The sequence below is a fragment of the Etheostoma cragini genome, chromosome 18, assembly GCF_013103735.1.
Source record: "Etheostoma cragini isolate CJK2018 chromosome 18, CSU_Ecrag_1.0, whole genome shotgun sequence".
NCBI classification, from domain to species: Eukaryota; Metazoa; Chordata; class Actinopteri; order Perciformes; family Percidae; genus Etheostoma; species Etheostoma cragini.
The window spans coordinates 18425058-18449589 of NC_048424.1; the positions used below are offsets into that span (position 1 = coordinate 18425058).

General features: G+C 40.8%; 1 long non-coding RNA gene across 1 annotated transcript in view; it reads right to left on the minus strand.

Moving 5' to 3' along the window:
* Positions 1–16132: 16132 nt before the first annotated feature.
* LOC117961798 overlaps positions 16133–24532 on the minus strand; it is a 12381-nt gene continuing 3981 nt past the window's right edge. The window contains exon 3 of the long non-coding RNA XR_004660498.1: positions 16133–16228. This is a non-coding gene — a long non-coding RNA (uncharacterized LOC117961798). The remainder of the gene's footprint in view (positions 16229–24532) is intronic.

The window sequence follows — 24532 nt, forward strand, 5'->3', positions numbered from 1 at the left end:
GTGTAATCAGGACGTGGGGATGAGGAGATCATTTCTCCTGTGGCTCGCAGGATTCCTGTAGGATTCCCGCAGGATGAGAGTCAATTTCACTGTTCATCATGTGACAGGAAAAAAAAAGTAATCGGGAATGATGATACCATAGGTCAGTTTTTAATAGAACACAGTTCTAACATGAAAAACAACAACACGTGAACAATATGGGACGGGAGTCATTTGTCTGGGATTGGGTGGGCACAGGAGTTGTCACCCTCTTGTTCACATCCTACTAACCAATAACAAAGGAATACTGAATTGAATATAGAAAGCTATTATATTTCTTTCATAGATTGTAAATGTATAGAGTATTTTCTTTTCTTTATGAAATGAATAACTTCATTATTAATTGAAGTCATAGAGTATGCTTTGTGACATTGTGGGCCCCCTGGCAGCTCTTACTTTCTTAATCCCCCCCCCCCTCTCAGTTTCTGTCTCTTTGCCGACCAATAAAAAAAGAATTAAAAAAAAGAATTATAACCTTGAACAGAATCACACTGGGCTTATACAGTATGTGTCCTCTGTGTTTTGACATGTTTGCAGGTCTCCCTTAGCTCATGCTACAAGTGTGTCTGTATGTATATGTGTGTGTGTGTGTGGGGTGTGTGTGTGTGTGTGTGTGTGTGTGTGTGTGTGTGTGTGTGTGTCAGCAGTCGTTAGCAAAGGGAATGAAAAACTGCCACCATTGTTCATAGTTCCCTAATGAGGCGGCTGGGCCCTTGCCTCTCCTCACGTCTCCTTGTTTTATACGTTCTGTGTAGCCAGGTCTCCTTCTCATCTCAGGTACTACTACCAGGGGCCTCATTACCCTACCGCCATTGTTTATTTGGAAGGAAGAAGAAAGGAGGAGAGGAAAGATGAAAGAAAGGTCTGCGATCGACTGTTTCCTGTCGCACAACAGGCCAGGTTTCACAAGGCCAGGTTTGCATTTGGGGTCCATATTCAAAAACACATAGAAAGTCTGCAAGTGTGTGTGTAAGACAATTGTTGCAAATGTTTGATTGAATTCACTTGATCAGTGCCAGATTGCTTCTTGGTGACATGTAATCCTTTCTGAGGATTATTGTTTTGCTATTATGGAGAGACCCAGTCTGTGAAGTCTTAGGGAGCACGCTTTGAAGAAAGATTATGTCATGGCTCGAACCAGAACCCTCATAAGTTGTAATTAAAAATGAGCTGCCTCTGGTCACATTACAGGATTATATTGTTACACAGGAGCACAGCCCAAAACCTGACAGGCAGGGAGGGAGGGAGGGAGGACAGAGTTAAAGCACAAGAAGGTGGGACATGCTTGAGGCCTGGGGAAGTGATAGGTTTTAAAAGACAAAATCACGTACATTCGCTTTTAGCTAGTTTTTGTCTTATTTCCATTAACAGATAGCAAAACGTATTTGACATAATAGGTGGAAACCTTTCCTGTGTTTAATAGCAGAGAACTATAAGATGTTTCAAATGAGTTCTCTAAAATATTGACACTGAAACAATCAAGTAGAAAGCCTTGAGCACTAGAGGGCATTCACATTTCTTTATAGACTCACCAGTTTCGCTAAAGCTCAACAATAACACAAACCAATTCAAACAGAGCAACACAATAATGAGACAGGTTTCATTTGGGCCGTGGAAGTTACACCTTCAAAACAGTAGTTAGGAAAATAGCTAGCTAGCTAGCTCACAGATTCTGTGGGACTTGTTTCTAAATGCAACATTTGAGCTAGAAAATTTTTTAACTCTAAAATCTAGCTAGTTGAGGTTGTTAGCTAGCTAAAAAGCTTTAAATCTAACATCTAGCTAGTTGTAGGTTGCTAGCTAGCTAACTACCGTTTTGGCCCACACATAGGAAGGGTTTTCCTGGAAATACGTCTGAAAACGTTAAGGTCATCTTAAATGCGGTGTCTATATGGTCTTTACGGTAAATACCATATATTTTTCATTTACAAATTTGGCAATGTGTCGCATTTCATGGTTGCATAAAGGTTTTATTGACTGGTTGTGCAAGTTGTTCAGAAATCTACCTCCCCAAAGGCTTGCCCTACTAATGTTATTTTAGCGGTTATCAAATAACAACAAAGCCTTAAAGTGACTTTCATGTTCAATCTGAATTTATATGGATGAGCACACAAAGAAATTCAGGGTAGTAGTAAATGAAAGGAAACATGTTCACATAACAGTTAATTGACAATGTATTGTATAGGCTACGTATTTATACTGCACGTGTACTCCTGGTGTCAATCGTATTTCTAACCCACCTCCGATGAAACCCATGGATGTAGCCTCTGATAACGATAATAATAGCCGACACATCTTACATCCATGATGAAATCCTACCCACATCCATGTGACAACAGCTTAATGTTTAGTTGATGGCAGTTGATTTGCTTTCCTATGCTGTGACAAGAGTTTGTGGATGGATGTTCACACATTTAGTGGCTGCCTAGTTAGCTTGCTAAGTCCACCATGCTTACATTTGTTACAGAAGCCTAGGGATGTAATGGTATGAACATTTAACCTCAAGGTTATAGGGACCAACATGATCACGATTTTCGGTATTTTAAATAGTGTTTTTAATGCCTGTAGCAGCAACTTTTTTCCTGCACGTTCTGCAGACAGGCTATCTTAAATCAACTGCCCTTCGGCTTTTTTATAATAGCCAAAATATGCCCATGCTTCAGACCTAGTCCTCTTAGATGTCCTGAGCGCTGTCATCTCCTCCTCCCGCCATGATCCAAACTTCAAGAAGACGGTATTTGCTTTCCTTTAAGCTTTGATCTGATCTACCAAGAAATCTATTATGTATACTGTATTTTTTACTGAAAGCAGCTCCCTTCTGGAAATGACACTTATACAAAACCATAACATTAAAACAATGAGCCAAAAGATGTTAAAAATGTGCCATAGAGGTGAGGACTACTGCAGTGTCGGATGGTCATTTTCTGCAAACGAGTTGACTTTTTCACTGTAAGTCACCCTGTTTACATTACACACTCTTAAACAGAGATTTGCACATCAGTAAATTCGAGTTTGTAAAAAGTAAGCAAGCAAGTCAAGAGGCTTTATAGAGCGCCTTATACAGATATCAGCTGCTCAGGGCCTGAAATTAACACCCAGCCCCCTGCCAAATGGGGGTACATTTTGCAATTGGTAGGTAACGCTGTCAATCTACCTGCCACATTGGCAAGCAGCCATTGAGAATTGGGACATTCAGACACGTAACTATCAGTAAGCTGGGTCCGCAGTTGCCCGGACCAATCAGGGCCTGCATCACAGGAAGACATTGATTGACAGCCAGGGCCCCCTATTGCATTTCCATTACTGGAGACTATCCCAGCAGTCCCATGTGCAGCCACTGACCAATTTGGAGCGAGACCAGGTCAAATTCATTGTTTCTGATATGAAGACGAGACGTTTGTGACTTGAAACTCTCATATTTACCAACGAAACGTACAGCAAAAGACTGTGCAAAACATTTCAGACAAAACTAAAATGTCTACATGTCAATATGTATTTATTTTACCATCACTGTACGCTGTAACAATTCTTTTCACTATAAAGTCGCTGAAAGTTGCTGCTGTTTTAATCCGGTCGGCTTGCTACAGAGGGCGGGGGTGATGCTCCGTTCCCCCCCGCAACTCACGCACACACACACATCAACACATCACAATCACACACTGTGGATGCAGTGAAAACTGCAGATGAGACATACAGGATGACCTAAATTTAGGACAGCTACATTATTGTAGGTGAATGATAAGTTAACGTCCAATAGGTCAAAACGTATGAATGTGTGTACCACCCCAGGATAGGAAAGGATGCCTTCATGCTTGATTATCAAGGGGGGCCCCCCACTACTACAGCACGTGATGACGGCGCAATGTCCACATGTAAGTACCATAAATAAGACAGGATTGGATCATGGAAACACAGCAATCCCTGTTTTTCACCTTCATGAGGCAAAAAAACTGGCTGGTAAAAAGTGACAGTGACAAGTGGCAGGTGGTCAAAAAAGTTAACTTCAGGCACTGCAGCTGATTAAAAAGGTAAGTCCTCATCAGATTTTTAAAAGTATGCCTAGAGAGGCACTGCCACTAACTCCTGAGAAACGGATATCTGATGGTGTAATGCGGTCCAAGGCCGGATTCTCTAATTCTGATCTGCTCTGATGACAAGTTATAACAAAGGGTTAAAAGGGGCTGTTGAATTAGAAACGCTGGAAAGAAAGGCTTAAAGCAATGGCTCATAATGTTCTGCTTTACTGGTTGGTTTGCAGAGGGACAAGAAATCGACTAATCTTATTCTGTGAGCTTTGTTGGCATGTCTTGTGCGTATTGTATAAAATGCAAAAGCCCACAGGACACTCATTACGGGAAATGTTCACAAAGTTAGACTTGACAATGCCGTCCAAAGCCACATTATCAGAGAGATATTGATTTTCATGAATATTTTCTGCCTTTTTCCTCAGATGAAAGCCTCACGCGCCTCTGGGACTACAGTAACGTACTGTAAAGTCAACTGGATTTAATAGGAAGATTAGCATTTCAATAGCTTACACACACACACACCGTTCAATGTTAAATTAATTTAATCAGGGCTGATGTGATTGAAAATACACCACTACAATGACTTCAGGTTTTAATTTGGTCGATTTAAGGAGCCCTAACTTTTCTTTTTTTTAAACTAAACTGCTTGTGTTTACAATGCCACAATAACAATATTAAAAATGTCTTTTCCAGAAGGAAAAAAAAGCAATTTACAAATTAATTGGGATAAGATGTGTGCTAATACTAGAGAAGAACTTTCTAAAGAATGCCTGTGATAACTTAGCGCATTGAGGCATTTTTTAGATGACTTTATATTCACATAAAACACATTAAACGTTTCCCATTAGCTGAGTTAAAGATGCAGGGGTGGAAATGGAGGCTTTTAAACACCCATAATGCAATATGGTTACTCATCATAATGAGCTTAGTCACAGCTAATCAGCATGCTTTAATGAGTATTATGAAACAGTTTGTCCGAAATACAGTACATGTGCCTGAATGGCCTCCATAGACTTTACATATAGCATATACATTTTACGCATAGTTTATCAGTGTGGTGCACGCAAAAGTGATCTCTGAAAAGTGATCTTTTTTTAAGAGAAAACTCTTTATAATCTTAATTTATTGGATGTAAAATAAAGTCAGTGAATAAACCGATTCATTAGAAAATAAATAGCCTGAGTTGAGCCGGAAAGTATTAAGGGAGTTTTTGAAGTATATAGCTTAATGGCATGTTCACTGTGGTTAAGTGAACTTTCACGTTGCTTGCGATCATTTTTGTTTTATTGTGTTACTCAAACCTGTTTGTAGAGCTGTAGGCACTAACGTGTCTTACCTCTAAATTGTCCAAGGTGCTTCTGCGATGTGTTGCGGTACTCAGCAATAAGAAATCCGTGTCACGTGCCGCGGAGCGATCAACTGGAAGTGGAAGGGAAAATAGAATTACACTTTACACTGTTTAGCTGTCAGCATTTTAACCAAGTATAATCCAGCAGGTTTCAGATCCCAGCCCAATACCAAACAGTGTCAAAACTGCAGATCACTAATTTTTTTTTTTGCGGGGGGGGGTCATCAGGCTTTTTGTACATGACTCCCCTTGTACTCAACCATGTTCTCCTATGGGCCGTTGCGATTCTTTGTATGCCTGCTGAAGGCCAGTGTTGCATACTTCAGGCTGTTTTTTTTATGTAGAATGACATGTGTTTGAGCTGCAAATTGCTCTCATTTACCCTGCGCCCAAAGTGAAAGTTGAATGTCAAACCAGCCTTTGTTTACTAGCGCCTCAGTAGTGTTGGGATTGGCTTTGAAGTCCCAACGCCGGTGAACACATTGCTGCATGCTGTAAACTCAGTGTGTTTGAGGGGACACCAGGGCCGACTGAGAGGTGGGTCATTATTGTTACTGTTACGTCCAGCATGGAGACCAATAATCACCTTTACCGCTTATGAAAGTGGCATCGAAATCTGGCAAAAATTTCATTAAACCACTTCTTTGACTTGTCTTAAGGTCTAAAACTACATCCAGTGGTGAATTCAGGTCCTTTACTTAATTAAAAGTGCTAATATCGCATGAGACACTGAGAAACAATACTGTTACAAATTAAAGTTCTGCATTGAAAATTTTACTTTAAGCAACACTAGAGAATTATTTGTAACTCAAAATTGGTTCATCAACTCGTAGGGTGAACGGCAAATTACTCAATACAGAAAAATCCTCCCATTTTGTCCATGATTCAAATCAATATCTTGATGCGTCTATATCTAAACTCCCCTTTTTAATGTATCTCCTCTTAAAAAAGACACTTCCTGAATGTGGCAGAGTCTAAATAAGACCAAAGGCAAAAGCAGTGACTGGAAAATCAAGAAGTCACATCATCAGGCGATAAATGACATGTGTGTGTTTGTGTGTGTATTTAGGCATTAGGTACATATATCAGCTCCCAGGATTGCACAATGACAACGAGTGGTGGGGTGTAAATCCAGCCGAGTGCCAGGTGACTGCCGGTGTTGCAAACGGATTGTTGTTTACGGATGCTACTTGATGACGTGTTGCTGGGAACGTCACACCAGTGGTCAGACTGGAGGTGGTGTGTACATTTCCAAAACCAGCAGACTCAAAAAATCTAGGCCTTTTCTTTAAATTGCCCGGTCATGTTTACTTAGGTGTTAAGAAAGGGGACTTGGTTTCAAACTGTCTGCAACGTTTGTCCTCACGTCAATTTAACCAGAGGACAATGTGAGGGTTAACTTAAGGGGGCGTGTTCATTACACAAAAGTTTTCCGTGGGCCACAGGAGATTCATAATCTTATTATTATTATTCATAATAATCACATAATATTTTGCGATCTCTGTGAGATCAGGTTGGAAATGGTCGGATGAATGTAGCAGGGCAAAAACTGCAAAACAAATCCCTCTGAAAATGAGCTTGTACCACTTGTGCTTAGGAACTGTATTTTGTTTTTTTTTACGATTTGTTCTGTTTTTGGTTCCCCCCACTGCCAAAATCCCTCTTAAACAAAAATCAAGTGTGACCAATCAGAATAGGAAACTTCAGAAATCCACTTCATAGGCGTGCAGCATTAAGGTTTTAACTGTGAAGCAGCTGCAGGAAATGGGTTAGCCATTTGCTCCTTTATAATAGTAGTGTTGAGAATGGAGGGCTAAATCATTTCAAAAGAGAATTGGAATTTATTGTAGTTGTGACACAACAAAGCAGAGCAGTGTCCCATCTGTTAGCTACGCAGACCAGTAGGTGTGTAACAGATCTTCAAATGACAAAACCTCCATTATCATACAGGTGCTTCACATTTGTATTCACGCCTCCACTTTATAATCCCAAAGTCTCCACAACAGATAGCCTTTATACCTAACTTTATTTTGAAAAGGCATGAACGGATTGTCTCTCTGCTGCAGTTGGACTAAGTGACTTGTGAACATGTTTTTCTGTTGCTTCAATTCCTGTCCCTCTTGGCCTCAACATGATCCATGAGGCACACAAAAACTATTTTTTTCTCATTAACTGCGGCAAAAGTCTGCCATTGACCTGGGAATTCCAGTTTTACTTGTGCAAGACCAACGAATGGTCTGTTCAAATCGTCTCCACACCTGAGGCTGGCAGGCCCACCAGGCACCAGGCGAGAAAAATTGAGAATTTAGCCCAGCTGGACTCCGTCATTAGTTCCTGTCAGGTCCTGTCAGTTTTGGAGGTGAACGTCAAACTCCAGTGTGGAAGGCTGCTGAATATTTGGGTGAGTGTTTTCTGGAGGGGTTCAGGGAAGAGTGCTGTCCTGCTGGAAAGGGCCCAAGCATGGAGACATGTTCTCTTTCTCTCGCTGCGCTCCCTCGGATTGAGAGGAGGGGATGGAGGCAATTACCAGCCCCAGCAGCTGAGAGTGGGCCAGGCTTCTGCACATCAATCAGCATTACTCCCCTGCCACTGTGTATAGGGAAGAGTTTGTGAAAGAGCACCTCCCAGTGGCCAAATGCTTCATAACACCCGGCAAGTTATAACACCATCACAACCACAATCTGCTGTAGGGTCCTAGTACTAAATGGGGTTTTTCTTTTTTGCTCTAAATTAATTTTCACCACCTAATTGCTATGTTCATTACCAGGGTACAATAATGTCAAAAAACCACTGTCCTGATTTAATTTCCATGGCTGAATGTGAAATGAGTCGGAAAAAGAGGCAAAGCGCCGTGTGTGCTGCTTGTCATTTGGTTCGTGTTGAACTGCAAAGCAGAGGCAATTTGGGTTAATGTGGAATGAGGAGGAGGGGAGAGGTTACAAAAGAGCAGGGGTAATTTGGTGTGCCAAATTAATCTTCATCTTTTGTTCTAAAGCCTTTTTGATTGACAAAGGAGCCGGGCAGCGTTAGCGTATGAGGAGCTGGAAACCGCCTCGCTGTACATTTCTCATTCTGTCACTTGTATTTTTTTTGTTCTTTTTTTCCCCTCTTTCTCCCACATTGCAACACACTCCCTCTCAAGCATTATGTCTCGCGTCTTGTGGTGTGGTCCGCCTTGTGTTTAGGCTAATTACAGCTCTACTAAGCCTGAGTGTGTCAACTGTGACATCTCCACCATTGGCGTAACAACATTAGCACTACTCTCCCATTATGTCCACATTAGGGACATCACATTTTAGCCAAACTCTCCTATGGCTGCACTTGACAAAAAGGAAAAGTGGAGGGGAATAAAAAAAAGAAAAAGTCATATTATGACCTCTGAATTCTACATTGGTACTTTATTGGACATTAAATGTCCCTTAAATTTGTACTGCTGAAAGGTGAGAACAGAAAATAAGCGTAATTGGACAAGTGCATTTTCTGTTCTGTGGTGCACCATTTAGCCAATCTAAGCAAATGTTTATGCTCAGTGTCTGTGGGGTAAAATTAGTTGAAATGAAAGCCTTGTTTGTTGGGCGCTTTGTCTACAGAACGAGGATGCGTGTGCATCCCATGCAGGTTGCACTTCAAGGCCGAGCTGGAGAGAGATGAAAGCCACTGACAGGGCGCTCTGTCCTGTGACGAATGATTGTTAGCTACAACTCCGAGCTGGAGGTAAACAAACCAGGCTGATTTTCCATGGGATAAAAGTATTCGTGGATCTGGATGTGTCATCCGCGAGAGAGCAGAGTGTCACAACATCAAGGCTAGTGCTCTCTGAACTGAGTGGGAACATGAGCATTTATGTGATGCTTATTATATTAATAAATGAAACTGAAAGCAGATACAAAATTGTACCTTTCAACTCTGCGAGTCATGGATGAGGACATCAATTTCTTCTTACTCTGGCACAGTCAGGCTCCACATCCATAACAACACCGTCAGTGCCCTGGAGAGAGGAGCACAGTGCTTTTAAGGGAGATGAAATGATGCGATTGGCCATGACTGGCGCCAGCCCACACCACACCAACCAATAATTTATTCTTCCTTATTCAGCCTCTTCTACAATTAAGTTTTATGGTCTCGCATTGCCAGACCTTCGTCCATGACACCGCTGACGGACGGAGCCACGGTGCCTGTGCTAAATAGCCTTGAGAAGGAACTTGTTTTGGTGGAACATGTGTAGGTTCAAAGGTCAGAATGAACAGATAGCAGATAGCTGTCTGGGTTTACCCTGCAGATATCTAAGGAGCAACTATTCTATACTAACTATAGTCATCAAACATCCACCAGAGTTTAAAATGCCAACACAAAGAAAGCGGAAGGCGACGGACTGAAAATGAAGGATATCCAGCTGAACTTTCCAAGGCACCTGAACAATCCCAGAAATGAAACATCATTGCTATAGACTAAGAGTGGTACAACACATTCAGCAGGTGTGGAAAAATAGTAGAGAAAAATTGTTCATGCGATAAATGCACTGGTATCCAACCTTTTTCCCCTGTCGGATGAACTTGAACTCATCGATTTCCAATGGCTGTTCCAAATGCATACCACCATTCATTTACTAAAAGTAAATATTGTTAATCAGTACACAAATTAGGGGGTTAATAAGGTTGGTCTGATGAACAGAAAGACATCCAATTATCATAAAGCCGTTGACACAGTAATGCTGGAGCTGTTCCGTTGCCCTGGAATTGTAGAGCCCCAGGGCAGTTGCCCGCTTTACCCGTTGGGTAATTGAGCGTTCAATGTTGCACGCGCAGCATTGATAACCCTGGTAGTGTGCTGTGGAGCACAAGAATGTGGTCATTCACTGAACAGTATGCTTTACATCTACATTCTCGTTACCTCGGGCCCTATACAAGATGTGGAAGTCATTTCTTTGACACCACCCCATTCTGAGAAAACACACATATACAATATGAACACATCCCTCAAATGTTAAGTAAATACTACAGAAATTTGTCTGAATGCAGCCTGTTTTTCCGATTATCTAATGAGCTGTACGAGCAATCAAAGATTGATTTGTTCTGTGCCGTTATTGTTGATTGTGACACACCCCAATCATCACTGTTGCGAAGCTGCATTTTCTTGCCAAATGCCAAAAGGCAGAAGACTGCAAGGATCCTCTGCAGCGGCAGCAGACGGTTCGCTTCTATTGTCATCATTTGCATCCTTGCATCCTAGACTGTTAAAACACTGGATGTGGCAGTACTGACATTACCAATTGGTTGCTGGACCGCAGTTTTGAAACCTTAAGTTGTCATCGCCATCTTTTTTTTTTTTTTTTTATTGTTGATGATACGGCAAAGCTGGAGACAATGACTGGTTGCGTCTAGGGCGCTAGATTTGGGTTAACACTAAAGACGGAAAGTTGTTGATTTTTCAGTCAGCTGAAGCGAGTCATCCAGTGGACTTTTGCCGACAGGTAAACACGGACCTCCGGATACTGCCGCCATTCTTCCGCATGTACTGCAGTACACAGAAAAGTTACCAGCTATCGCCAGCCCAGTGTCATGGAAGTTGGTGAAACGGTCACGTTTTTTAATCTATTGATTCGTGTAGAGGTCACATTAATGTATTTTTCTTGTGTTGATTACAAATGTTGAAATCAACCCAACATAGCCCAATTTCAATGGGAAGCCTATTTTGTGTTCGCAGAACCATTACGGTAGCGAGTAGTATTAAAAAGCCAAAAATCACAAAAATCAAAAACAATCTTTTAATTAGCTCTGGAAAAATGGATATTACTCCTAGGCCTGAAACAAGCAATTCTGTCCAATTGGGACCATTTTTTATTTATTTTGAGAAGCCTAAAGCGACAGGGCTGCCACTAAACCTGCATCAGAGTACACTATCACTCAGTGGTTCGTTGACAGATGCCCCATTTGACATTTTCCGTGAATCACTAATGCACTCTTAAATAGAACATTTGAAGACATAAACCAATGCGGACATTTTGCAGATTTATGAGTATATAAGTGTTTGAAATGATGTGGCAGCCTGGGCTTTGTGTGAAACATACAAGGGGAAATAAAACTAACTAATTAATTTGTGAGAAGCACCTTGGAAATAGTGTCATTCTTTCTGACATGTTACTAACTCCACTCACTGAGAAATCATGTTCCATGAAGAAAACACCTTTTCCAGGAGCCTGCAACTGCCTTCCAAATCCTGTCCCTCTCATTTCACCCCTCCGTTTGACAGCTGTTAGTCACAATGGCATTAAAATGACTATTTTCAGCGTTAATTAACACAACATGTCCTACATTATACAGTGCCTACTATGATGTATGCCAATTATGTTTTCACCACAAATGTAATATAACAGCTAAAAAAAAGACTACTAATTTAGCTGATTAGTACCTTCCCTGTAAATCTCAATTTATATTCACAACTACTTACAATTTACCCATAGGAATAACAACTTCCAGACAACTAAAAAAAACACCTTCTTGGCACACCTTGTGTTGAGTTTCTGATCACAGATCTGTCCTGATGTTTCCTGGAAATCGTAAAGTAAAGGGGAGTGTGAGATGGAGATAAGGGAACATATCGCTGACTCAGTGACTGGGAAATGACGCACATCCGCTTGGCAAGTTGTTCTGACTTAGCGTGCATGCATCTGACATCGGACAGCGCTCTGGGAAAATGTCCCTGGTCGGACTCATCCACACAGACACCCACAGGAGGGGACTGTACATAAGCATCAGTTTGTAGGAGATGTTCAATCTCCAGTGACAACCTGAGCTTTTAAAATAGTATCACCACAGGCGGTAGCCTGTTTTAGGATTTCTTTGAAGAGTTACTGGTGGCTTTAAGTGATAATGAAGAAAAAAGACCAGCAATGAGGCAACCAAAGAGCCAGGTTTAGTCCCAAGGTGTTAAACTGCAGCCTTGACAGCCTTTAAAACTTCTACAAAGACTTAAGAGAGTACTCTGATTCAGCATAGGGCAGTTCAAAAATGTTTCATTCAAATTATATTCAACTTTTGGAATTCATTCCAACGGCCCTAGTTCCTACTGCTGTGGTGTGTCAGGGACACACATTCTCCCTCTCCCATTTGGGTAAATTACAGATGCTTGGTTATGTGCCTTTGCCCTTTGTTATTCATACTAAAAATCTCCTACATACATTACGTAATACATTTTGTATTTATTTAACACTTGTGAAATCGGAACAATTCAGCAAACAGACGGCAACCTAGGGTGCTGTTTTACGCGGAGGGAAGATTACAACGTTTTTAATGTTGGTAGTGTGTATGTATGCTTCCCCACTAACAGCGTCTCCTGCAGCGGGGCCTCAGAGGGACCGTCACCGCAGCGTTCGCTAAAGTTTGCTTCTTGTCTCATCTGGGGTCTGATAAACAGTAAATTCATCAAAGTCAGTGTGCCCAACACTATTTTCCAATAAACTTTGGCTGTGAGTGCGATTTTCTTGTTCCAGTTGTTCACCCTCAGAGGGGGGAGAGAGCGGCTGACCGTTCACCTGAGATCAGTAGAGCAGACGGCTCTGCAGAGCTTTTGTGACATTTCATAAACAGCTGATGTGCACGTGTGACGCTGATGCTGCGCAAGGTTAAAGCGGCGTCCGAGTGCATTTAAGTGGCCTAAAATTGGCATATGTCAGACTATCTTGCTGGTAGCCAGTCATGGCCTGTCACGTTAAAATCGGCCAATTCTGGTCACCGGCTTGTTGATTGGTGCATCTCTACATAGTATCATAGGCAAATTCACGTTACTGTTAGATGATGCTACACCGGTAATGCAAATTGGTTTGATGGACCAAACAATAGTGTGACCAATCTCATAAAAAAAATGTTCTAATGCTAATAATAATAATAGGCGTTATGGGGTCTGACTCGAGTCGCTGTTCTTTGGACCCGACTCAGACTCTAACTCAGGTAATACTAACTTGATTCAGACTCAACTTTTTCTTTGTTGACTTGGACTTGGACACTGGGGACTCGAGACACACTGACGTCAGGTTACAGGTATCGAAGAGTAAATTGGGTGAGGTTGGGCTAAGGTTGGGTTGAGGTTAAGTTTCACAGATATTGTCAGGGTTAGGGATATGTTTTGGCTCAGGATAAAATAAGGACAAACACATTGGTGGGGAAACAGATGTTAGCGCAATAAGGGCTGTATATTTACACAACACTAGTATTACAGCGCTAACTCTGCATCCATTAGCCAAATTCAATTAGACGGTGTGTCTTGTTGTCAGAAGGTTTATGCTTTGTAATGACGCACTTTCAAAAACCTTCTAAACAGCATAGATAAACATTTCATAAGCCTGTAAAACATGTTGGTGTATGACGTCTTCACTTAAGTCTCATGTTAGCTTACTCATATCTTAATCAGTTTGACACAGAGGTTTACAGATTTTACATTTTGATAAAAAGGTTACTGAGGCAATACACTGAGTGCATCGAAATTAAAAATGAAAAAAGTCAATTGGTGCAGCCTTCATGGAAATAATTTTAATCAAATGGCAAGGTCCTGAAACATAGGAACATACTATTATACTATATTCAGCTCAAGAGCTGCTCGACAATGAGACAGATATTGCCTGCATGCTCTCTGCTTGTTGGTTGTTGACTCCTGCTGAGTTTACACTGTTACATGAACTTCATGTTAGGCAGCTATGCTTTTTTAATCTCCATAAACTGAGGCAATGCGATCATCAGGGGTTCAGCTTATGATAAAAAGAACATCCTAGAAAACACGAGTTGTATATCCAACATGTTACACTTATCAGTGTGCAAATGAAGCACACTGCATAATGCATTTTTGACACACTAAGCGCATTTTTAAATGGTACGAATCAAAGACAGACAGAGGTTGAATGAGGACAAGAGATAAGGGCTGTTTAAACGAGCATGTCCTTGTGAGGGTTTGCCTGCGCACACTTACACACAGCCATAATTTCCAACCTGATTAGCTCTACAAGCAGTAATATCCTGAGGAGAAGACAAGTGTTTTGTTCCTCCCATTTGCTGCTTCACAGACAAGAAGCAAATCAGGAGATTAAGAGCAACGTCTCTAACTCAGAGAATCTTTAATGAGGACCCTTTTCATATGTCATTTTAAAGCTATAGTGGATATATATCAAAGGGAAAATCCTGCTATAATGTAAATTATCTAAAGTCAGAATCTGCCCTTGCTTAGACAAGATGAGAAACTTGTCTGTTGTTGCCAGATTTGTCAAATCTTTACACTTTGTTTCCATCTTCAGTCTGACATTGCCTACACTAACACTACACACACTAACCAATTTCTGTGGGGGATAGGGATTTAATTTTCTCTAATGGAAACCAATGTATTTGTCCGAATCCAACATCATTTTAAGTTGACACCAATATATAGCCATGTCAAAATACTGTTGAAGTTTTGAAAGTGGAGCGTAGCAAGGTAAACAAATTAAAAGAACTAGGTTGACAATGTTGGGCATTATTGAGACAGCTAGCCAACAGCTTGTCTCATTGGAGCGCTCATTGGATCAATTGTTTTTCAGCCGAGAAGATGCCAGACGAATCAGACAATTCAGTGGAGTAGGCAGATTCAAAGCATGTTTTACTTGTGATAGTTTGCAGAAACCGTAGTCTGGGACTAATCCAAACCACTGGTAGTGCATTGGGAAATGTAAAAATACATACTGTATGTATTAGTGATGAGGTCAATACATTCTTCACTGGCCCTCAAATATAGGCATCAGGGAATACAAGGTAGGAATAAGACACTGAGCAGGGTTTTTCCTGACTTTGGGGGTGGGGGAGGGGGGCACAACAGGAAGCACGATCTGTCCGTGTACAGTAAATTCAATGAGTTTTGGTGCCTTATTTGACAGAAATCTATGTATTCCCTGTAAAGGTATATTATGCTTGAGTACATACAGTAAAACCCCCATTGACAAAACTGTTCAAAAAACTATATTATTATTTAAATATTTGGGATGGTTTCAGTACAGACTGACTCTGGAGATACGGAGTTTAGCGCTTGGATTTTAATTAATATTTTCATTCTCAATTCTTGTCATTTTGGTGCTCTTGATTTTCCATTGGGGCTTGATGAAGACAAAAAGTCTAAATTCACAACAGATTTGTAGAAAAATGGCAACGTCACCACCAAAACTCCCCTTTAACCACAAATCTGCATAATACTTCCACTGCCACCATAAATGTCCATAAGCCTTCAGTCATCCTGAAGTTGCATATAATTATTTTCTTTTACCTGAACTTTGCATACAAACTCTCTACATTTGCTTCAAGTTCCATGCATCACCAAAACGTACGCCTTATGTAATTGTGGCATGTTCTTCTGTAATGTGTGTCTGGAAATAAAAGCTCCAGTGGTGCAAAAATTGTCAATGTGTGTCATTGAAGGCATTTTTTGCCCACAAGCACTGAACTACAAGCCAACTAGTTTGGCCTGTTTTCCACCCGCCCATTAGGGGTTGGACCCAAAGCAAGTCAAAGCGAGTCGAGTGTCAGCCATCTTGGAGTTAAGCTACAGCTATGTCTTTTCAGGAAACTTTTACCAGGATACCAGGATACATACAGTGGAAACAGATCGGAGAATATGCAGGAAAAACTGCGTAAGCTTTGCCTGACGAGCACCTCACCACGAGGGCAGGAGTTCCAGCTAGGAGGGAAGCTAACGCTGGACAGCCACCTGTCTGATCCATCTTGCTTGCAAGTGTCCGATCATAAGATAAAAAACTGGACTACATCCAACTTCAACCAAACTCCCAATGCAAGTTCAGAGACTGCTGTGTTCATGTAAAAACATGCCTAAACAACAGTGTGCCAGACTCCGCTATCTAGCTACCAGGCCTGCTAGCCTTCCGAGCAGATTCTGCTCTGGTGGTTAAGAGACTTGTGGACTAGAGGATGGATACCCGACCCGAGCCCGACGGGACCCGACGGGCCGGGCCGGGTTCGAACAGATTTTTAGAAAGGATGCTCGGGTTTGGGTCGGGCTCGGTCACATCAGCGCGATAAGGCATTGAACATTTTTTTGTTACCGCATCTCTTATTGGGGCGGCTTATCAATACAGGTTAAGCAAGGTATTTATTTTACTCAGATTTACTGACATAATCCGCCACATATGATGTTAATAAAAGCGGGCTAATGTGTCATTAGTATGAGAAACAAATGCGATTTTAACTGTGTCGGGCTAGGGTCGGGCTCGGACATAAATATCTTAATGCCTGTCGGGCTCGGGTCGCGTTTGGTTACTGCTCTGTCGGACGCGGGCCGGGCTCGGACAGAAAAATCCGGCCCGATCCGCACTCTATCGTGGACGTGGAATGTGTTAACACCAGGGACGTCACTAGGATTGAAAGACAGGGGGTGCTTAGCCCCCTAGGCTATTTGTAACTTGCTTTTGCAAAATCTTTGTTACTGTATTGGAGCTACACTTATGTCAACAACCAGTCAACAAAAAAGGTGTTAACAAGTAAAAAGTGACAGACATATCCTCTTCTTCCACTTCTACTCTGTTCCACAAAAGTTACTGTAATTTTAGCTTTTAGTCACATCAAAGATGCAAAGGGGAATTTACTAAGGCCAGACTTTGCTTAGTTTTTAGAGACAACAACATTCAATGGTGATTGATATTGTTTTAGAAAAGGTCTACTAGAGATAGGCTATATTATTGGCAAATAATAAAGAGTTGTGATTAACTTGCTTAGTTAGCTATTTCTTGTATTTTGCTCATTCACTCTAGCTAGACTATAGTTTTCCATACAATCCAAAATATCCCTTTTCCTTTACCTCAAGAAAACGTAGCTAAAGATAAGCAGGTAATTAAAAACAACCTGCAATTTTACTCTGTATCACTTTGTGTAATCAGTCTTCCTTTCACACTAGGGCGGGTGCATTGCTGTGTGTGGGCGGGAGGGTGCGTAGCGAGTTCAGACCAAAGAGTAGCAACAAGACAAGATGAATCCTCCAGTAACTCGCAACGCTTCGGTCTGCAACGGTCTGAAAGCTGCCGGTTCACATCAATGCAATCTGTCTAACTTTGTACTTTTCGGCTATTTTTTGTAGCTAGATATATATCAGTTGTTGGGTCTATATGAATGAGGATACAGTAAATTAAATTGTTATTGTTGTTCTTAGTGTCATTTAGGGGTGCTTAGGAACATTTTGGGGTAGCTTCAGCCCCCACTAAAATAGGCCTAATGACGTCCCTGGACACGGACTGGTGCAGAAATGGAGTACTTTTATCCAACTACTACTTTTATCCACTACTAACCGCTGGTGGAGTTTGTGACTGTTAAGCTGCTACATTCCACGCAAATTCACGACTGTGTTTATATGTAGTGTTTACATCACTCCGAGCGTGAATGCTAACATTGTGTTAGCTGAACTTTACAGAGCCTACAGTTGTCGTCGAAAGTTTTGAGAATGACACAAATAGTAATTTTTACAAAGTCTGCTGCCTCAATTTTTATGATGGCAATTTGCACGTAATCCAGAATGTTATGTAGAGAGATTGGATGAACTGCAATCAACTGCAAAGTCCCTCCCTTCAATTAAAATGAACTTAATGTTAAAAAAACATTTCCACTGCATTTTAGCCCCGCCACTAACGGACCAGCAGACATCATGTCAGTGATTATTTTGTTAACACAAGTGAGAATGTTGATGAGAACCAGGCTTGAGATCACTCTGACATGCTGGTTGAGTTAGACTAACAGACTGGAAGCTTTAAAAGGAGGTTGGTGCATGAAATCATTGTTCTTCCTCTGTTAACCATGGTTAACTGCAAAGAAACATGGGCTGTCATCATTGCTTTGCACAAAAAGGGCTTCACAGGCGAAGATATTGTTGCTAGTAAGATTACAACTTAATCAACCATTTATCAACCATCAAGAACTTCAAGGTGAGAGGTTCAGTTTTTGTGAAGAAGTCTTCAGGGCGTCCAAGAAAGTCCAGCAAGCGCCAGGAGCGTCTCCTAAAATCTATTCAGATTGGGGCACCCCCATAGCAGTGTGAGTGCATCTGCACACACAGTGAGGCGAAGACTTTTGGAGGATGGCCTAGTGTCAAGACGGGCAGTAGAGAAGCCACTTCTCTCAGGGAAACATCAGAGACAGATTATTATTCTGCAAAAGGGACAGGGATTGGACTGCTGAGGACTGGGGCAAATTTCATTTTCTCAGATGAATCCCCTTCCCGATTGTTGGGGGCATCTGGAAAAAAAACACTTTGAGGTGAGTGCTACCATCAGTCCTGTGACATGCCAACAGTAAAGCATCCTGAGACCATTCATGTGCACGGTTGCTTCTCAGCCAAGGGTGTGGGCTCACTCACAATTTTGTCTAAAAACACAGCCATGAATATAGAATGGTACAAAATCCTCTGAAAGCAACTTCTCCCAACCATCCAAAAGACCAACAATGCCTTTTCCAGCATGATGGAGCAGCTAGCCAAAAGGCAACGTGATAACCAAGTGGCTCGGGGAACAAAACATCAATATTTGGGGTCTGTGTCCAAGAAACTCTCCAGACCTCAATCCCATTGAGAACTTGTGGTCAATCTTCAAGAGGCGGGCGGAAAAACATTGCATATTGCATTGTCAACTGGTATTGCTAACAATGGCTAACCTGGCATGATTCGTTGCTAAAACATGGTCAACTCGGGTGTAACAGTATTCTCAGTTCCGACCTCTGAGTTTTGAGGTAAATGGAACACAGCATAAAAACTTAAACATGGTAACATGGTTACAATGACAAAGCTAACATGCTGATTTATAACAGGAATAATGTTTACCATGTCCACCATCTTGGTTTAGCGTGCTAAAATTTTGTTACTTAACCAACATTCTGACCAAATGTGCAATCCTAGAGCCACGGTGCTAGCAAATACTAGCATTTCGCACAATTATCCTAAATTGATGGCTGAGTTGATTTCACAGTTCACTTTCGGATGGATGAAGTCAAACTTAGACTTCTACAAGTTAAATACGACCTTATTCTCTCAAGTAGTTTTCAATGAAGGCAAAAGTTTTCAAAAAGTGAACTGTGACTTTTGAAAGCCTGCTGATAGGGTTATAATACAGTCTGCTTATGACAGAGGCAGTAATATAGCGGGCTTATTTCTATTACTTTGATCAAAGTATGAGAAACAGTCATAAATGAAACCACATGCTTTAAAATGGGCAGAACAACCACAAGTCTCTGAGGAGAATTTGCAGGGTTGGAGTATGAAGCCACTTCCAGCCTTGTTTTCCACTTCATTGTATTCTTTCAGATCTGTGTGGCCTCAATCCCTCTGTCTCTCACTCCTCGCTTCCCCCGTTTTTCCGATAATTAATAGGTTATTAATATTTCAGCAAAGCACAGAACACACAATTACTAAAAGAAGAGGAGTCACTTTAAATTTGATTTCAGCTATTGTTTAGGACTCAAATAATGGCACAGTACTGGAAAATTGTTCTTGAATATTTCTCCTGAACTTGAAAGGGAGCAACTGGTTATTAAATGTGACTGTATAGAGGCAGGGGGGAGAACTAATTGAAAATATGAGAATAAATAGAGATATTCTGCTTTGTGGTTGGATTAAATTCTATAACCAGCTGCATAATATGCATCAGAGCGTCCATCCTTTCCAATCTATAGATCCGGATAAAAAGGCAATAGCTGACAGCTTGATCAAGGGCATGCATTCCGTATTCCACTTGCATGTGCTGTATGGAGGAACTCATCTCAAGTGGGAGATGAGCGTCTCTCAGGAGACATAATTAGACGGAACACTTTTGATGATGAGAAACGCTACTAGGCGGATTTTTGGTGCAGTGTATATGGGATTAACTGTACATTACATGGGCTTCTAATCAATAGGCACACTAAACCAGGAATTAGCATGCATGATTAGCGTTTTAAACCAGCTATTAGATGAGAATAGCACTGTAATTCACCTAAAATGGCTTACACTGTTTTGACTGCTCTATAGTCTGCATGAACTAATCAAATAACCTGAACCGGGAGACATAAACAGACTCTTGGAGAAATCCTAGTGGAGTAATACAAGCAAAACTACAGTATTTTAAAATGTTTATTTACTCAGGGAAGATTTTTCTTTTTTTCAGCTGTAACCCGATTCTCACTTGCACAGTAATGCATGTTACATTTTTGGAGCTGCTCAGTACAACCAGACTTTTACTTCTGGCCTCTGAACAGCTCCTCAGGAGCAAATGAGGCTTATTAATGTCAGCTGTAGAGCGAGGAGAGAGTGCTTCTCCTTCAGTTTCTCTTCTCAGGCTACCAGATGGTCTCAATCTGAAATGGCTTCTTTCCGGCCTCAAGTTCTCCACTACTACCCTTTAGGCTAATGCTACCTCCTTAGGGAGGATTTTAGCGTGACTACATTGAAGGAAAAGCCAGACTTTATATTTCAGGGATAGAAAAATATCCATTATCATTCAATCAACTATATATACATATATATATATATATATATATATATATATATATATATATATATATATATATATATATATATATATATATATATATATATATATATATACATTATGCTGAAATCATTGATTATCCCGTCATGCTTACTCTGAACCCTCTAAAAGATATACGGCTCAATTAAAAACATCTATTTAATGAACCAACATTTGTATTTCAATTTTTTTTTTCTTTCATTTTTTAGATACATCAAGGCTAAGAGTATGTGAGGCTGAACTTCGGCGATACATTGTAATAATTGAAAATGTACCTTCTGGTGGTGCTAGGTAAGTTATGCGGTCGTCAAGGTGATCTAGAGTAATCCTCTGGGCACTATGATTGTCTGTAACAAATTGTTATTGCAATCCATACAATAGTTCTTGAGATATTTCCCTTTAAGTTAATGTCCGCCTCAGTGTGGCATTACAAGACATGTCAGGGGATCACTAAAGTCAGTAGGGTTCATCTTGTGAGAACCGAGAACGTCTGTACAAACTCTCATGGCAATAAAACCAACAGTTGTTGAGATCTTTCAATCTTGATCAAAGTGATGGACAGACCGGCAAAGAGGAAAAGTCAGGGGATCACTAAAGTCATTAGGACTCATCATCTGGGTACAGTGAGTGTCTATAAAACAAAATCCTGCATCAATCCATGTTTTAGATCTTCGACTACTGGTGATGGAACGTCCAGTCTCATGGCCATTCGTGTATTTGGTCGTGTTATTTAATCTTTTGATTTGTGTACAGGTCACGTTAATGTCGTTGCTGTCATGTGTCAATGAAAAATTTTAAAGTAATGTATTTTAATGGGAAGCCTATTTTGTGATCCCAGAACATGTACGGTAGCGAGCGTTGTAATGTAAATCTGATTGTATCTCTGTTTCTTTTAAAAGATGTTCCAGTCACTTACATCCCTATGTCTGTGTGAGTCATTGGGTGTGATCACAAGGGTTGTGAGTTGAGCAAAGGGTCACAGACACATGTTTATGACTGCACTGTTTTGTTATAGGACCTCAGCATCTACTCTGCATATCACATAGAGTATTGCTAACCACGCGCCTTAGCTTTCACACAGGAAGCGTGCAGAATAAAGTCTGAACAGAATGAGGCTTGCAGGTGTTTCCTGTCATGTTGATGGGTTATTGTTCCTCTTGGTCACAAGAGTGTATGCACCAAGGGGAAGAGAAGAGTATAAAAGAAAAGGGAAGAGGAAAATAGTCAGCTCTGAGCATGTGGCTTCTTTTTGCTGTATGAATTGCATGTCTCCAAAATATATTTAGCATAATAAAGTGGACCATTTACAACTCACTTAGGTCTGAGAATATCCTTTCCAACAAAGAACCTAGGGTCCAAGTTGGGACCAACACAACCTTTAATCCTGGAGTCCCCCAGAGCAGTCCAGTGTCATGGCAGTTTGTGAAATTGTCACATTCAAAAATTGTGAGATGTACACAAATTAATAAATCAAAATAATGTTACCATTTCACAAACTCGTGTGAGACCATGTTGTGATGGATCATGGCAATGTATGAAGAAGCTGTTAAAGTCAACCAACATGTGTTGCCATCACTAGCCAGGATAATGTTTCTACAGAATCTTTCTTAGGCTATCTCACGAAATACATTGCAAACAACAACCTCTTTTTCATTTGATTTCACATGTAACATGTTCTTGTGCAACTCACACCGCCCCTTCCATATTTGTTTTCTATTCTTCTAATCCCTGCAAGAACATTTCTTAGTCCTGCAGACTCCATCTTTAACAATTCATGCCCTTAGCCTCCATGTTCTCTGAGCATGTTTTGCAGATGCCCTGTTCCTGCATCAGTATTCCACAGATGGAGCTCGCTCTTGCTCTCTCTGTATGATTGTGTTTCTGTGCAGGGAATACGATCTGATGTGGCTGTCTACAGGTACACGGGCAGCTCCCCAGAGCTGAGCCTCCGAGGCAAAGCTTAGCCCCTGATTTCTAACGCTGGACGGACAGGTGGAGGAGAGGAACGTGGGGTATGTGAACAGGTTTGGTGTGCGTGGGTCTGAGAAGCAGTAAGACGGGCAGACAAACACACAGAGACACAGCCATTATAAATATGCTGCACAAATGTCTACGAAAACACTCTATATATCTATATCTAGACAGAAAATCATCACATTACACAAAATGTCATCAGGACTTAATCTTCATAATGCTCTGTAAATGTGTGGACACTTCACAAGCAGCAGTTTGGAAGTACTGTAGGAGGAAGGTTTCCTGGTTTCAAACCTTTAAATTACTGGACACATCTTAGATTATTGTAGTGCTTTGAATGACAACAATACTTTTGTCCGTGTCCTCTAGAGCCACTCTTAAAAGTGTTTCCTCATCTGATGCCTTTATTGGCAGGATGATATCATTCGTCTTTGCCTGTAACCGTTAGTTGATACGGTTATTTAGGTTAAGGTACCTTCATCGTCATATTGATAATAACCCTGTGGTCAAGGTTTGGGGACGATCATGGTCAAGTAAGAAGCCAGAGACTGTTGGTTGGGAATGATAAACAACCAGCAGTCTCCTGTGTTACAGTCCAATGTTTTGTTGACCTATTCGTCCAACACCACATTCAATTATATGCTGCACTGTTGTCAAAAATTAATTTAATTTCCTGGGGATTATGACTGATTAGTTTGTAAACTCTAGCGTTTTTCCTTTGGTTTGGTTTCTTTTCACACAGGAAAAATCAGAGCAAACCAAAATGCATCACTACAAACCACGCTATAATGTTCACTCTGCTTGTTAAGAAATGTCTGGGACGGGAGCAAGAAAGGAAATATAGGGAGAAAGTCCCGTCTCTCGCATCTCCATTTATGGTCAAACCAGCTCAGTTCATTTAAAGAGAGACTTCGCTCTCTCCTCTGCCTTTGTCTGTCTCTAACTTTAGGTGTGGCTAGTTTAACCCCTAACATGCAAGTGATAGCAAACTGCTACAGTTTGCATGCTCTGCCACATTACTGATTAAATAGCAGACTTACTTGTTGGGTTTCTGTAAATAACATCACAGAGTACGGTCTAGATCTGCTCTTTTATTAAAAGCGCTGTGAGATAACTGTTGTTGTGATTTGGCACTGTTTAAATAAAACTGAATTGAATTGAATACTTCAGAAGCTGTTTAGCTCATACTTACAGAGTACACATGGTTGCTGGGTCGGATCGCATTCTCACCGCAAACGAACCGTACCAAAGAATACCAGAGGTCGTTTGTAACCAGTGCAATTGTTGTGGTCTCCACCCAAGTGTGATTGCTGTGTTTACACCTGCAAATTGAAATCCACACCAAGGGGGGTGAACACCCTATATCTGCATTTTGTCAGGTATTTATTTCAAAGGATTAGCGAAAAACAGAAAGTGTGGTTATTTTAATAATAATAACCACACTTTATAATTACCATTGGAATAAACACCGACAACTTTCAAAACCAAAACATATATATGTATATATAGGTAAAATATATACATTAATGTATATGTGTATATACGTGTACATGCATATACTTATACATACACACATATGCAGTATATATATATATATATATATATATATATATATATATATATATATATATATATATA